General features: G+C 31.9%; 1 pseudogene; it reads right to left on the bottom strand.

Moving 5' to 3' along the window:
- LOC149569356 (uncharacterized) overlaps positions 1 to 2489 on the bottom strand; it is a 108672-nt pseudogene extending 106183 nt beyond the window's left edge.
- Between the last annotated feature and the right edge of the window lie 11870 nt (positions 2490 to 14359).

The following is a 14359-nucleotide window of genomic DNA, read 5'->3' as shown; positions in this document are numbered from 1 at the left end:
AATTCATTGTTCTGATTTGCTTGCTGGGAATCCAATGCAATACTGTTAAACTAAGAACTGAGTAATAATGAATTAGGATTAGTTAAAAAATTGCTTACTACATGGGACCATATCAGGATAAAATATGTCCCAAAATATACATGCTAAAAGGTGCAATCAGTTTTTGTACTCCTTGCTGTTATTTGCAAAGTTCGTGCTTATTATGACCCTACTAAAGTTAACTAATTAAAGAGACTAAATTAGGAAAAATATAGCCTCTAAATAAATGTAGAAAGTGTGAAAGGGCCCAAGCAGTGCTAGTTGAAATCATTAGACACTATTAAATAAATAATCACATTTAGTGGTGACTATTTTTTCCACCTACTATTTGCTACGAACTACTAGATCAAGATAAAAAATCCTATCACAACATAAGTGTGCAAAAGGAAAAGGCAACCCTCCAAACTCCTCATTTTTTGTTGCATGCTATCACTTACTAGACAATTTTAATTTTAAACTCAAGTTTCTAAAAGGACCTGAGTTAGAGTTTTAAATCTCTTCCAGCATAAATGTAAAGCCCGACAATCAAGATTAAAATCTCTTACCCTTTCTTGTCAACAATGCTACCACTTATGATGATACTATTGAAGTAATTTACTATCAACATATCATTAAGTTAGCAACCTCGACTAGGGACAAAAATTCTCCTCCACAACAATAAAAATGAGTAGCCAGTTTTTAATTCCTTGCTCTTATTTTTAATATTATTATTAACCACGACCCTGCTATGGCAATTAATAAAAACAAAAAAGAATTGGGTTTGTTTTCCGCAGGCAACACTGCTAAAGACAATCAACATTTACTGATACACTGTAACACGAGTATTAAAAAGAGGATTATGGTGCTTAGCTTCTGGATTATATTGTGTAGAGATTTTTACCGTCAACATTTCAAATAACACTATGTGATCCATCATCAAGATGAGAGAGCAAGAGGTGTAACGGTAAAAGTAGTGTGATTCTATCTTGATGATGGATCACATAGTGTGATTCGAAATGTTGATGGTAAAATCCTCTACACAAACTAATCCAAAAGCTAAGAACCATAATTATCATGGATTGTGGAAATATGATGTTGTTAATTAAGAAGAGGAGTCAAATTAAAAAATCTCTCTCTTGCTTGTAGTACAAGTATTAACCGTGAACTTGTTGAACTAATGATTGAATAAAATGGAGAATTTTGGTTGTTTTCAGCATCATGTTTACTGTGGCATGCCCAATTCACACCAAAAATCTCCTCTTAACATAATATAGTAGAAAAGTGTAGTAAAATTTTGGTTTCCGATGAGATGCGCTCAAATGGTTAAATTGTTGGACTTCCGAAGAGGAACCTCAAGTTCAAATCCCCATGAGAAATGATAAAGTGTTAAAATTGAGATAAACTATTAAAATATAACATTCAACTTGCTGGATGTGACGTGTGACCCACTAGACAAGATCGGTCACAAAACTCGTGGATCAATTTACAGAAGAGATGCCCCTTACTTGTTGAATCAATGTCGAATATAATCCGAAAAAGAATACCACTTCAAAATAATGCATTTAATATCTAGAATTTTCACTCTTACTAACACTACTATTACATCCTATGAACCTTTAAGACTACTAATTGGGTTCATTTTCTACATAAATTATATAACAAATAGCCAGATCAAAATCGAAATAAAGTTTCACAAATATAGAGTGGTAAATTAGCAGATGCTTTCTCAATTTTTATATAAAATGTACACAACAATTAATGACTACTTAAGAAAATGTCATCAAACATCTGATCATATCATATGCCTTAGTTATAGATTTTCAGAATGGAAAGCTAGGGAAAAAGTATTCTACAATAGCAAACATAAAAGTCCATGCCTTAATAATTTCCCCATTTGCCATGAAAGAACTATGAGAGGACCAAAACAATTACTTACCAATAACATTGGGGGTACTACATTTGTAGCCTTCATTAGTCAAGTTGAAGTGTGAGGGCATAGGGATTTCCATTTCATCAACCCCAAACTCAACACCGCTCATTTGAATCTGCACCTGAATCTGGTTCAAATCCCCACCAGTCTCAATAGCAGTCTTGAGATCTATCTATGGGAATCCTGACAAAATGGTGCCATTGCTAACATTGGCAGCAAAATTGGAGCCATCTTCAAGCACAGCATTGCTCACGCCCACCAACATCTCCCTGTGCTGAAACCCAACATAAATCTGCCACCCTTTAACTTCTTCTTTTCCAGTGTTAAGCATAGTTTCCATGGAATTAAAGACATAAGGCTGATCTTTTGCATTCATTGTAAGGGGATAAGTTATCCTTGGAGTCTGCCCCTGGTAATTCAAATAAATTCCATTGCACGTATCCTTCACTAAAACTCTAGAAACACTTCCTATTGCATCAACCCAGACTAGAAAGTATACTAAAAACACAACACAACTGATATTAAACCCTCCAAACGTCATGTTTTCGGCCTCAAAAGAACTCACATGTTGCCAAAATAGAACCCCCAAATCATAGCATCTGATTCAAACCCTAATTGCTCACACCACGAATACTTGATCCTTTGATTTCAGTTGATCAATTTTTCAAATCGATTGTTGAAAAAAAAATGGGCTTTCCCGAGATCGACTACAAAGCTGGAGGAAATTGTGCCAATAGAATTTGAAAGGCTTAAAATTGAAAGGCAATGTGAATCGATCTACTGTAACATAGAAAACCCGCGCCTACGAAAGACAAAGTGAAAGTGAGAAATGTGTTTTTGTTTTTTTGATGTATAAGCCCTGTGTTGGTCAAAATTTTGACCAGCACGTGGTTTACATGTAAAAAGAAGAATTTTTTTGCCTTAATATTCTGACCAACTTAAACTTATTTAGTTAATGGTCAAAAATTTTGGTCGATAAATGGCCTCAAATGTACTAGTGAATAATTTCACTTCCAATTGCTTAGGACTAGCTACTTTACTGAATCAATTAATGCACTCATTTTGTCTAATGTATTGATAATGATCTACAGACAAAATTTTCAAATGACTAAGTAGTAAAATGAGTGTTCAAATGACAACATGTTACAAACGATGATGCTGATAAAGATAGTTGGATGTAGTTATTGTTGTTCTAACTGCAAGATAACTGCATATAGGCTTATTTATACATGATCATGTGTAAAGCTGAGTGATTGATTACTATCACAGGTAATGTATTTCTCCTGAAGAGTTCCTATCACACCTGAGTGTGTATAATCTTTCTTCGGATATAATAAAATAAGAAGATTTGATTTTTTTAAAGAAAATGCGATAGCCTTTGTGTGTAAAATGTTGCAAATATATAACCATTTCTTATAGTTATTCTTAATGGATTCGATAACACTTGATAAGCTAACCATAAAGGTTAAAAGGCATCTTCTGAGAATTGAAGTTGTTTTCATTTTTTTAAGAAATTGAACTTGACTTTGAGTGTGGGATGTTGTCAATACATGAATATTGCTTATGATTATTCTTAATGGATTTGTCAACACTTGCTAAGCTAACCATTGAGGTTAACTGCCATCTTCTGAGAAATAAGGTTGTTTTGAATTCCATCAAAATGGTTAATATTTTCTTCAACAGAGTCTTAGAAGAGAATGTTTGCAAACACACAATTCACAAAGAGAATGTGAAGGAAGCAAATTGACCACACAATATGGCTAATATTAATTATATGTGTTATGGTATCATTTTAAATTTAAGAATATAAATGAACTACATGAATGATATTTTTGGTCCTTACCTTGGTTCATATTTTAATGATGTTATGGTTTTCAATAAGAACAGAGAGGTGCAACTGCAACAGTTTCAGAAAGGGTGGGGTGTCTGACTAGACATGTCTCATCATAGTGCACTTCACATGATATATTACTTCTACAATTATTCATCTTTTGCATCTAGTCTTTTCCTTCTTTTGTTGAGTTTCTTAGTTGTCATTTTGCAAGTAAACACACAGTACCCATTACTGATAGAAAAATAAATGTTCTCTGTTATCATTTGCAATGCAGTGTGTTTAATTTACCCAAATTTTATTTACTATATATTTTGTATTTCTTTGATAAATATAAATAAATACAGGTAATTCTGGAAGTATATACCCAGTGGGACTTGGAGACTCTCCTGTCCACGGTCTCTTACATTCAGTGGGATCTAAATATCCAAGGGCATGCAGTAAGGTGTCTTAGACTTGGCTCCTACTCATGGCCATGATGGATTTGATTCAAGGTAATTCTTTCGAACCCAAATTGTGGTCTTCGAGCACCAATATTCAAACAGGAGTTAACAAAAAGAAAACAAACTTTGAAAAATGTAATGTTACATTCTTCCTCCCCAAAATTTAAAGGCATCTATCGGTTCATTGGAAGAAATAGAAGTTTGAAGCTTAAAAAATGACAAACTAGGGCACACCCACAACTTCCACTGTTACAGCAAGTCATTCTTCCTCAATACTCCACCAATCGATCTTAGATCAAAATGAAAATAGATGAATGAAGACAAGAGAAACTTACAAAGAACATCTACCGGCATTTCACAGCGAGGACAGATCTTTTTGAGGCGTTCAAAAGAGTGAAAACCATTTTTTTATGCAGATCCCACGTGTGGGCAAATGCATAACAATGAAATAGCGAAATCCCTTTTTTAGTTTAACATTATGAAGCTCGTGTTGGTCAAAATTTTGACCAACACGGGAATGGATTAAAAAAAGAAGATGTTTTTCCTTCCATATTTCGACCAATCTAAAACATTTTAATAGATGGTCAAAAATTTTGGTCGAAAAATAGGGTCAAATGTACTAATGGAAGAACCTAGGGAGGCACCTTCTTTTTCACTTGATCATTTCAATATCTGCTCATATGGCATTTGGGGCATTCTGTTGCATTTTCATGTTCTTTATGATAAATTACATGATCTTTAAGACAAACATCTATTGATTGATAATCCATTCCAATATGTTTCATAGTGGCACATAATTCTTGGTACGAGTAAGGGAGAACATTTGATAGTCCCTATCAATCTACAACAAAAAAATTAGTCATTAGTATAAAGAATCTTAATGGTACATATTTCAACTTTTATAGACTATAATGACGTATATCACAAACCTTAGCATAAGTGACATTGTTATGTTGGATAAACCATTCATAACCTTCACATTCACCAACAACAATACAACAGAGAGAAGAGTTGATTGGGATCCTTCATAAATGGCTTTTTTTGCCTTCTCAAGTAGAGGTATATCATGGACAAACTCAATGTCATCCTCATCATAATTATCATCATAATTAGTAGAAACAAAAACACCAGTACCAAATGTGTCATAGATCAATGCATTCATACCATCATCTTCAAATGTGTTTTCTATCACATGATCAACATCTTCCATGGGATCATGATCTTCTCCTTCAATATTCACACATCCATGTTCCTCTGAGATGTGTTGGTCCATATCACGTACTACCCTAAGGAGATCAACCTATATAAAAATGATTATAATCAAACCCACATTCTACGGTTCATATGTATATTAATTGCAAAAATAATATAACAAACAACTTACCAATGGATGATAGTCAAACGCCCCTTTAGTGTGACCATTCTTCCTATAATGTCTCTTAGCTATTTTAATTTTGATTCTTCTTGTCTTTAAGCTGTTACAATGCTTGCAAGGACAATAACATTTTTCATCACCTACTCTTTGAAAGTTGGACAACAATCTAGAAATTTTCTTCCTATTTTGATCAAACTCCCTTGTATTATCTGATATGATCCTTCTTCATAGGAATAACTTATTCATGGACCCTTATTGAGTTGGTTGTACTTAATGTTTATATCTGTACATATGGTTTTGAAAGAAAAATTTGGTGTAATTAATGTGTATATCTACAAAAATATTGGACATGTTGTACATAATGTTTATATCTACACATATGGTTTTGAAAGAAACATTTGGTGTCATTAATGTGTATATCTACAAAAATATTGGACATGTACTTAATTTTTATATTTTCATACATGGTTTTGAAAGAAACATTTAGTGTAATTAATGTGTATATCTGCAAAAATATTGGACATGTTGTACTTAATGTTTATATCTTCACATATGGTTTTGAAAGAAACATTTGGTGTAATTAATGTGTATATTTGCAAAAATATTAGACATGTTGTACTTAATGTTTATATCTGCACATATGGTTTTGGAAGAAAAATTTGGTGTAATTAATGTGTATATCTGCAAAAATATTGGACATGTATTTAATGTTTATATCTACACATATGGTTTTGAAAGAAAAATTTGTTGTAATCAATGTGTCTATCTGCAAAAATATTGGACATGTTGTACTTAATGTTTATATTTGCACATATGGTTTTGAAAGAAACATTTGGATAGTACAAATAGTTTTACAAAATTAATGTTTTACAAGAAAATGCACCTGAAGAACTAGTAGCTCAGAAGCAAAAATAGGGTGTTGAAGGAGTACAAAAAGTGCTTGACATGAGAGGTCCTCAAGTGAGGGTGTTGACCAATCTTGAAAACTTGAATGTTGAAATGAAAGCTATCGAGGATCAAACACCTATGCTCCTTGTCCTCTATTCCCTTCCTCTTCATTCCTCTTGTTTGTAACTCCTTGTCACTCCCTCCATTCTTCTTCTTGTTTTGGCCTTCTTGTTTTCTTGAATATTCAGGGAGTTGTTCACATGATTCCTCATTAGTTCATATTTCAGCCAATTTTTTTTTTCCTTCAACTTAGCCATCTATTGGTTTATCCATGTGCGAGTGAATGGTATTAAACATAAGTCATTACTGTGTCAAAATTTTATCTTTGTTTGACCAAACTATAGAAGGAATTACATTCTTTATTGTTCTGCCATGATCACCTTGGAAATAGTATCTACATTTTCTTAAACTAGCATATCCTAATATCTTAAATGTTGGTTTCTCAAATTTGTTCTTTGAAACATTTTGCTGGTTTTTATGTATGTTCTTTATTTGGTTTCTCCTTTAAAAGTTTGCATGCATATGATCTTTAAAGAAAACACACTTCTCACAAGATTATTACCTACCAATTTATTGCATTTAAGATATTAAGATATTAGGATTTGTCATGGTCACTTTGGAAATAACATCTGATCACCTTGGAATTTGTCATGTATTGCATCTACATTTGCTTTGCCATTGATTATAAGAGTGTTTCAAGGTTGGCAGCCCCTTCAACATCCTTTACATGGTTTAGAGGTAATGTCATTGTAGCAGAGGCTTCTACAAGGGAATGAGCCTTGTGATTATGGCATTTACACAAAAGTAGAAATTTCTTCTTAAACTTCTTTCACTCAACTCCTCACTAAAGTTATTCTTGTAGCAGTGAGAATAGCTGCTACAAATTCTTGGGGGCCAAGGGACCCTAAACCTATGCTACATTTTCTAGAGACATGCGAGAAGTTACTACCGGATTCAACACTTCATAACATTTTGGATCATATAGTGATGCCCAAATTAACAACAACAATAGGTACTCAAGATCCTTGTAGGGAGACTATGTCAATACATGCATGATTACATCCTTGGCTTCCATTGTTGGGCCAACATATGGAGCCTTTATATCCAACCATTTTTTACAAGTTGGGGAATGCACTTCATGCATGGCATGGAAGTGATGCATTTGCATATGCAATTTTATCACCTTGAAAAATAATATTTGATCCTACTAGATAGGAACAATTGATTGTTTAAATTATTTTCAATTGAAAAATTATTTCTCCATCTTCAAGTAACCTAAATCCTTGTTTCTCCCAGCTATAATTTTTCTATATTGTTATATATTCTAGAATAGATTTTTAATTTCTTTCTCCATGTTTTATGATGCATAAAAAAACCCATATCATCTTAGGATAACAATAAGGAAAGTGGTGGCAAATATATGAATAAAGAACTCAAAAAGGAGTTCAATTAAATAAATAATTTGTGTGTTCGATTCTATTTAATGAAATACTAAACCAACTAATCATCATATAATTATAATGATCAAAGTATGCACAAAGTAAGATCTTGGTACATAAAATTTTAGCAAAAAATAGAGGGAAAAAAATCCAAATAGGGAGTCATATAGTATCTAACTATAATTATGAATTAAACATAATATCAAATACAACCTTGTTTACAATGTAATATCATTCTGTATATTTTGCTAGTCCACACCAAAATCAATAATAGGACAATGAGAAAGAGAATATCATACTATTAATTTTAAAGATTATATTAGTTTTATATATATCTCATTCACTTGGAAGACTAACTTGGAAAAACTATGTCCTACATAAAGTTTTGAAAAAGGAAGGGTCCTAATAGGCCATATCCAAATACATAATGATATCCAACAATTCTCAAGATATAGCCATGTATAAGAACTTAAAAAAGAGAGTTGAACAAAGAGAGTACCCATGCTTACAAACCATTACCTTCAAACCACATTTCAAAATGAAACCACCCATAATTAAAATTAGAACTAGATACTTGGGATCCTCATAGGGAGACTCCAATACATGCATGGTTACATCCTTGGCTTCCAATGTTGGGCTAGTGTATGGAGCATTCATATCCAACCATTCGTTATAAGTTGGGGAATGCACTTCATGCTTGAGATGCAAGTGATTCATCTACATATGCAATTTTATCACCTTCAAAATCTATATTTGATCCTGCTAATTGGGAGCAACTGATTGTTTGTTTTATTCAACCTAATCTGATGACAGTTCTACAAGAATTTGTAATCAACCTAGCTAATTAACAACTAGATCAATTTAATTGGGTTATGGCTTGTTTCTTTCTAAAAATATCTACTATGAGATGTTTTTGTAAAATTTCTTGTGAACTCCGCCCATTTTTCATGGTCTACATTATTTTTGTGCAGGGTCTTGAGATAAGTCACTTAGCATGGGTTGAGTGAGTTTTATTGTTTTATTGCTCGGATTTTGGAATATGTATGCAATTGGATCATTTTTTCTATTGTGAGATAATATGTAATAAGCACCTTAAAAAAGATCTCTCTGAATATATAAAGAGATACATGTTTAGAGGGAAATATAAAGACATACATGTTTAGAAGGAAAAGAAAAGAACATTTACATACGTACCTCTTCTCACCCTAGAATAAAATCACAGAGCAAGGGCACGTAGATCATAAGGGCATGACACAACAATGAAATCATAGAGAAAGGGCACGACATGACAATGAAATTGCAGAGCAAGGGCACGACAATGAAATATAGAGATCATGAGGGCACAAAAACCAAATGCACTAATCACAAGGACATGATAGTATTCATAGCTGTCAACCCTCATTCAGAGCTCTCCACCTCTTTCACACACAACTCTCCACAATCAAAACAAATGGAAAATGATTTATGTCATTTTTTTGTTTATGCTTGCAAGGGCATCTCAACCACAATGCCAACTTCCGTATTGCAATGATGTAAGGGACAATTGCAAAAAAAAAACATGAAAATCACAACAAATTACACCGTCGTCACAATTTGACCCCAAATATGGTAGTGAGGATCCCTTGATTCTAACTTACAAATTTTATAACTTCTATTAGTATTGTGGGAAGTGTTGATTTTGCACTTGCTAATAAAGTTAAAGCTTTGTATCTAGTTATTGTAACTAAGGGAGGGATCAATAATCCCAAATAGCAAGTTGATATATATCCTATAATAGGTTTGTGGCTTGTATATTTTTTCTGAATTTAAGCTCAACAATGGCAGTGCCGATCTAGTGTTCTAGAAAAAGATATTTTTAACCCTAAAGTTTGCACCTAAGAATAGGGACAACCCTTATGGAAAGACTAAGTGTTATGGGACCAATATTTTGTAATAGTCAGAACAATCTTTGGGATTTAGGAGGTGACTCTCCATGAATAGGGGGATGAAAAGAGGAGAGATGAGAGAAAATAAAATAAAGGTGATGCACCAAATCGTATTCCTACTTACTCACAATATTTCTTAACAAAGATGAAAACATAAGATATGAATGCAATATTGCACTATGAATTAGCATAGTATACCATAGTCCTACTATCATAAATATAATATCCTTGAAATAGGAAAACAATTCATGTCATTTTATGGGTTGATCTATAAAATATGAGAATTAATAAAATACTCACGAATTCCTAATCATCCATTTATTTCCAATAACCTCGCAAATATGGAGAAATTTTTTATCATAATTAATTTTAACTAGAAGAGTCAACATTCAACATGATCCATCACTAAATAAAATCTAAATCCATAAATAGTATAGTCTTAAGTAACCTAGTTAATACTTAATATTGACACAAACTACTAGTGTATTCAACATCAACCAAAACTAGAAAGGATCAATTTGAGAATAGTAAAATTTTCATTAAAGTGAAAGTAGTTGGTAATAAAGCATTTAAGTATGATATCTCATAATTATACCAAAAAATATATCCAATTGGTCAAAATATAAGTCTGATTATATAACTAAAAATATTTACCCTTGAAATAGAGAAAATTACCCCTCTAACATCCCAAATCTAAAACCACGAGATTCCCTGTTTATAATGTAAAATCTATGTCAATTGGACCACCACTTTGAGAAATCATTTCCCAAGGTTTTTAGGGGAATTACCATGACTCACTAGCATCGTACAACCTTGATCTACTTGTCAGGTGTCCAAATAGAATAAAAAATTAACATCTAAAAACATTCCACTTTCTTCCAATAAGAAATGAAACCTCAAAAATATACAAGGACACATGAACACACACCAAACTTTCAAGCTTGAGGGACTCCTCATTCATCCCTCATTTTTTTGATAACATAACATGTATCTAGGAAGCCTAGACTCCAAATAAGACAAGGGGGTCGTGAAAGAATGTTCACTCTGACCTATTCCAAAAAGGATCCCCAACACATGAAATGTGTATAGTCTATATAGGAATATACACTACCAATTGATAAAGTTCTTCATATTGGAGGGTCATTTTACAATAATAAAGGTATACCATTTTATCCTCCTTAAATTACTAAAGGCATCATAATTTTGTTGTTTTTATTTTGTATTATTATTATAATTATATTCATTTATAGAAAAATGCACTTTTGGAGGGATCTACCATGATTTACACTAGGGTCTAATTTATGCCATATATATTTTGACTACTTGGAGAACACCCCCTCTCTGAATCTCACTCCACCGCACAATGCTTCTCTTGATAACAACTAAAACCTCCCTGCCCCCCTTATAATTTCTAGAAAAGAATCCCTTTAAAGAAGAAAATCTATCATTCTCCTATAATATTTCCTTATGAAACATCCTCTATATCCACGTCAAAGAAAATAAACCTAATAAGTGACATACTTCCATTAGCAATAAACATTGACCCAAAAAATGCACTAGACAACTTAGTTAAAAGAGCCTACTAGAACCCCTATTATTTCTACTGTTAGAAATCCCAATAGTAAGAGAATAGTTGTCACTAAATTACTCACAATATCCCCATTCCTTCCCCTTTCCCTACCATTGGCATATCTAATTAGGATCTTTTAAAGGAGGATCTAGAACCACATGCTTCGGTGAGTGGTGGTCAACAAGTTTGTAAAAATAACAAATTTGAAAATATTTGGAGTAGATATAAAAAAATGAAGAGATATGTGAGGATCCTCTAAACCTTGTGCTTGGAGAGGAACAATGGAAATAAAAAACAATAATCTACCTAAGTTAATGAAGAAGCATCCAATAAAAATGGAGAAACACAAGGATCCTCTAAACCTTGTGCTTGAATATTCGCTTGTTCTTTCCCCTAGACTGAGACCCAATTCAATGAGGCCTTAAAAGGTCCAAACATTTTCAATTATCACAAGGATGGTTAGGAAGATGAAAAGAAAAAAAGTGGAGAAATAAGGAATTCCCAAGATTGAAATATGATACCTATAAATTTGGAGGATCTAAGCATCAAGGATAATAATCTTGAAACACCCCCTCAAGTGCCTTGCGGGTGAAACAAATAAAGATTATATTAAACACTATGAGAAAGGTGTGAAAATCCTTGGTAGAATAAATAAGAACTTGATGTAGTGGATTGTGATAAGGGTTATGAGAAGGCACAAAAAATAAAGATGAATAAGAGTAATAAAGCATCATGAGTTTAAAGGAGGAGAAAGACAAATAAAAGATTACTAATGATTAGAGTCTCAAAGGACGTGGTTACATTCCTCAATTCTCTTTAGTTTTACTCTAATGTTTTTTTTTAAAATACTAATGTTTGTAGACTTTTTTTACTAATATATGCTTTGTTAGTTTTAGATATTCAATGTTCTACATATAACTCTTCATGGTGACGCTCAATGGGATTGGTCTAAACCCTTTCTATATGTTTTTGATTATTTTTTATTAGTTTGTAATGGGTCAAATCCTTTCCCTGCTTAATACAATAAGAATATAATATTATATATTATTATGTATTTAAATATCTATTGAATTTAATTTTCCATCCTTAGTTATATATGCTTAGTTAATGATATGGATTTTCAAGAGCAATACATTACTAATCTATATTTGTATAGACATCATAATATTAGATATCTTTATTTAAAAATTATATATAACTAAATTCTAAATAAAGATATCTAATATTTTGATGTCTATACAAGCTCTGTTTGTTTGTGTGGGCTTGAGATCACGCTGCCTAAAAAGTCAGTATATTCATGCACCACTTGCAAAGAGATATGGTTTTGAAAGAGATTTGAAAATCCAATATACATGTACACAAAGAATATGAAATGAAAGGACTCTTTCTTTACAATAACAAATAAATCAAACATCTTATGTGTTATTTATTATAAATTTGTGACACTAGGTTCAATGCTTTTGTATTTTGTAGGTAACAATAATCATTTTGTCTCTATTAGAAAATTGTCATACTTTTAAGCTACTCCTTTAATTGTTTTTTTCTAACACAATTTGCAAAAAGTGTATTCCATTCTACATAATCTTACTTTATTTTCTTCTACATACATGGTAGTTTGTCAGAGTGCTGGTATTGATCATCATAAACAATAGGAGAAGATTTTGTTTGCAGGTATGCTATACATACCTATTGTTAGAGAGAAGGAGAATATAGTTTTGTATTTATTGAAGAAATTGGGGATAGTTTATTGAAAATTCTATAATGTTACAAATTAAGTAATGATGTTTCTCTTCTTTCAAACATTCAAAAACAAAATAAAACTGGGGTAGTTTACTAAGGTAATTTCTTATAGAGTGTTGATGACCATAACAGAGTAATTACATGGAGGCTGAGTTTATAGGATGAGTATGGAATAGAGTATGAATAAAAAAATAGTATTACATATTAAATATATTCAAGGATGAAACTATAGTACACATTCATGTGAATACCAACAAAAGCAAAAAATATATCTTTCGACAACAAATACTATTTGTTCAAAACCTAATAGTGGATATGTAGAGTAGCGAGAAAATCAACACCAATATCTTATTTACACATGATGTCTTAATCTTGTCTTATTTAATGTTCCTCTTATTTTTTGGTTCTATTATTATTATATTATGGTTTCCATGATTATTAATTATGGTTGATTTGAATTAAGCACCCTCCTTACTTTTTTGTCATTATCAAGAACTTTCATAACATATCATGGTTCTTTTATCTCTTATTTTATTGTAAATATCGTAATCGACCAACCCTTATATTCTTCTTGGTTCTTCCTGACCGGTCCTTATGGAATAAGATACCCATCTTATTATATACCACCAGCATTGACATGTCACATGGTGCATGACCCTTGCTTGCTGAAATTTGGTAAATAATTGTCTCTTTAATTAGTTTGTTGATTGATATAGGTTAGGTTGTAAATAATATAGTTATTATCTTAATTATAATTGATATTTATTCTCTATTAATATATAAGGTGTTATAATTAGTATTTGAATAATGTTATAAATCAATTAGTTATTGTTATTTCTAATGATAGTGTTAATTGCATATTGATGGCTCATGACACCATTTATTTTAATTCCATAACTATTGAGGGTGTTAATGAAAATGGAAAAAAATACCTTGTACCCCTAATCAAAACTTGCACATAAATACCGATCCTTTACCTTCTTACCAATACTACCGAGTCTACCCATCTCACAAATACTATTAAGCATATAACCATAATCATTGCCAATATAGGTGAAATGAAAAATAATGTTGTCAACCTCATTAAGCAACCTAAACTCCTAAGAAAACTAGTACAACACATGATGTGCCTCTATACAT

The sequence above is a fragment of the Cupressus sempervirens genome, chromosome 3 (assembly GCF_028749045.1).
Source record: "Cupressus sempervirens isolate cs-2001-9-10 chromosome 3, ASM2874904v1, whole genome shotgun sequence".
Taxonomy (NCBI): domain Eukaryota; kingdom Viridiplantae; phylum Streptophyta; class Pinopsida; order Cupressales; family Cupressaceae; genus Cupressus; species Cupressus sempervirens.
Note: the sequence above shows the minus strand (reverse complement) of the source record. Positions and strands in the feature narration are given on the sequence as shown.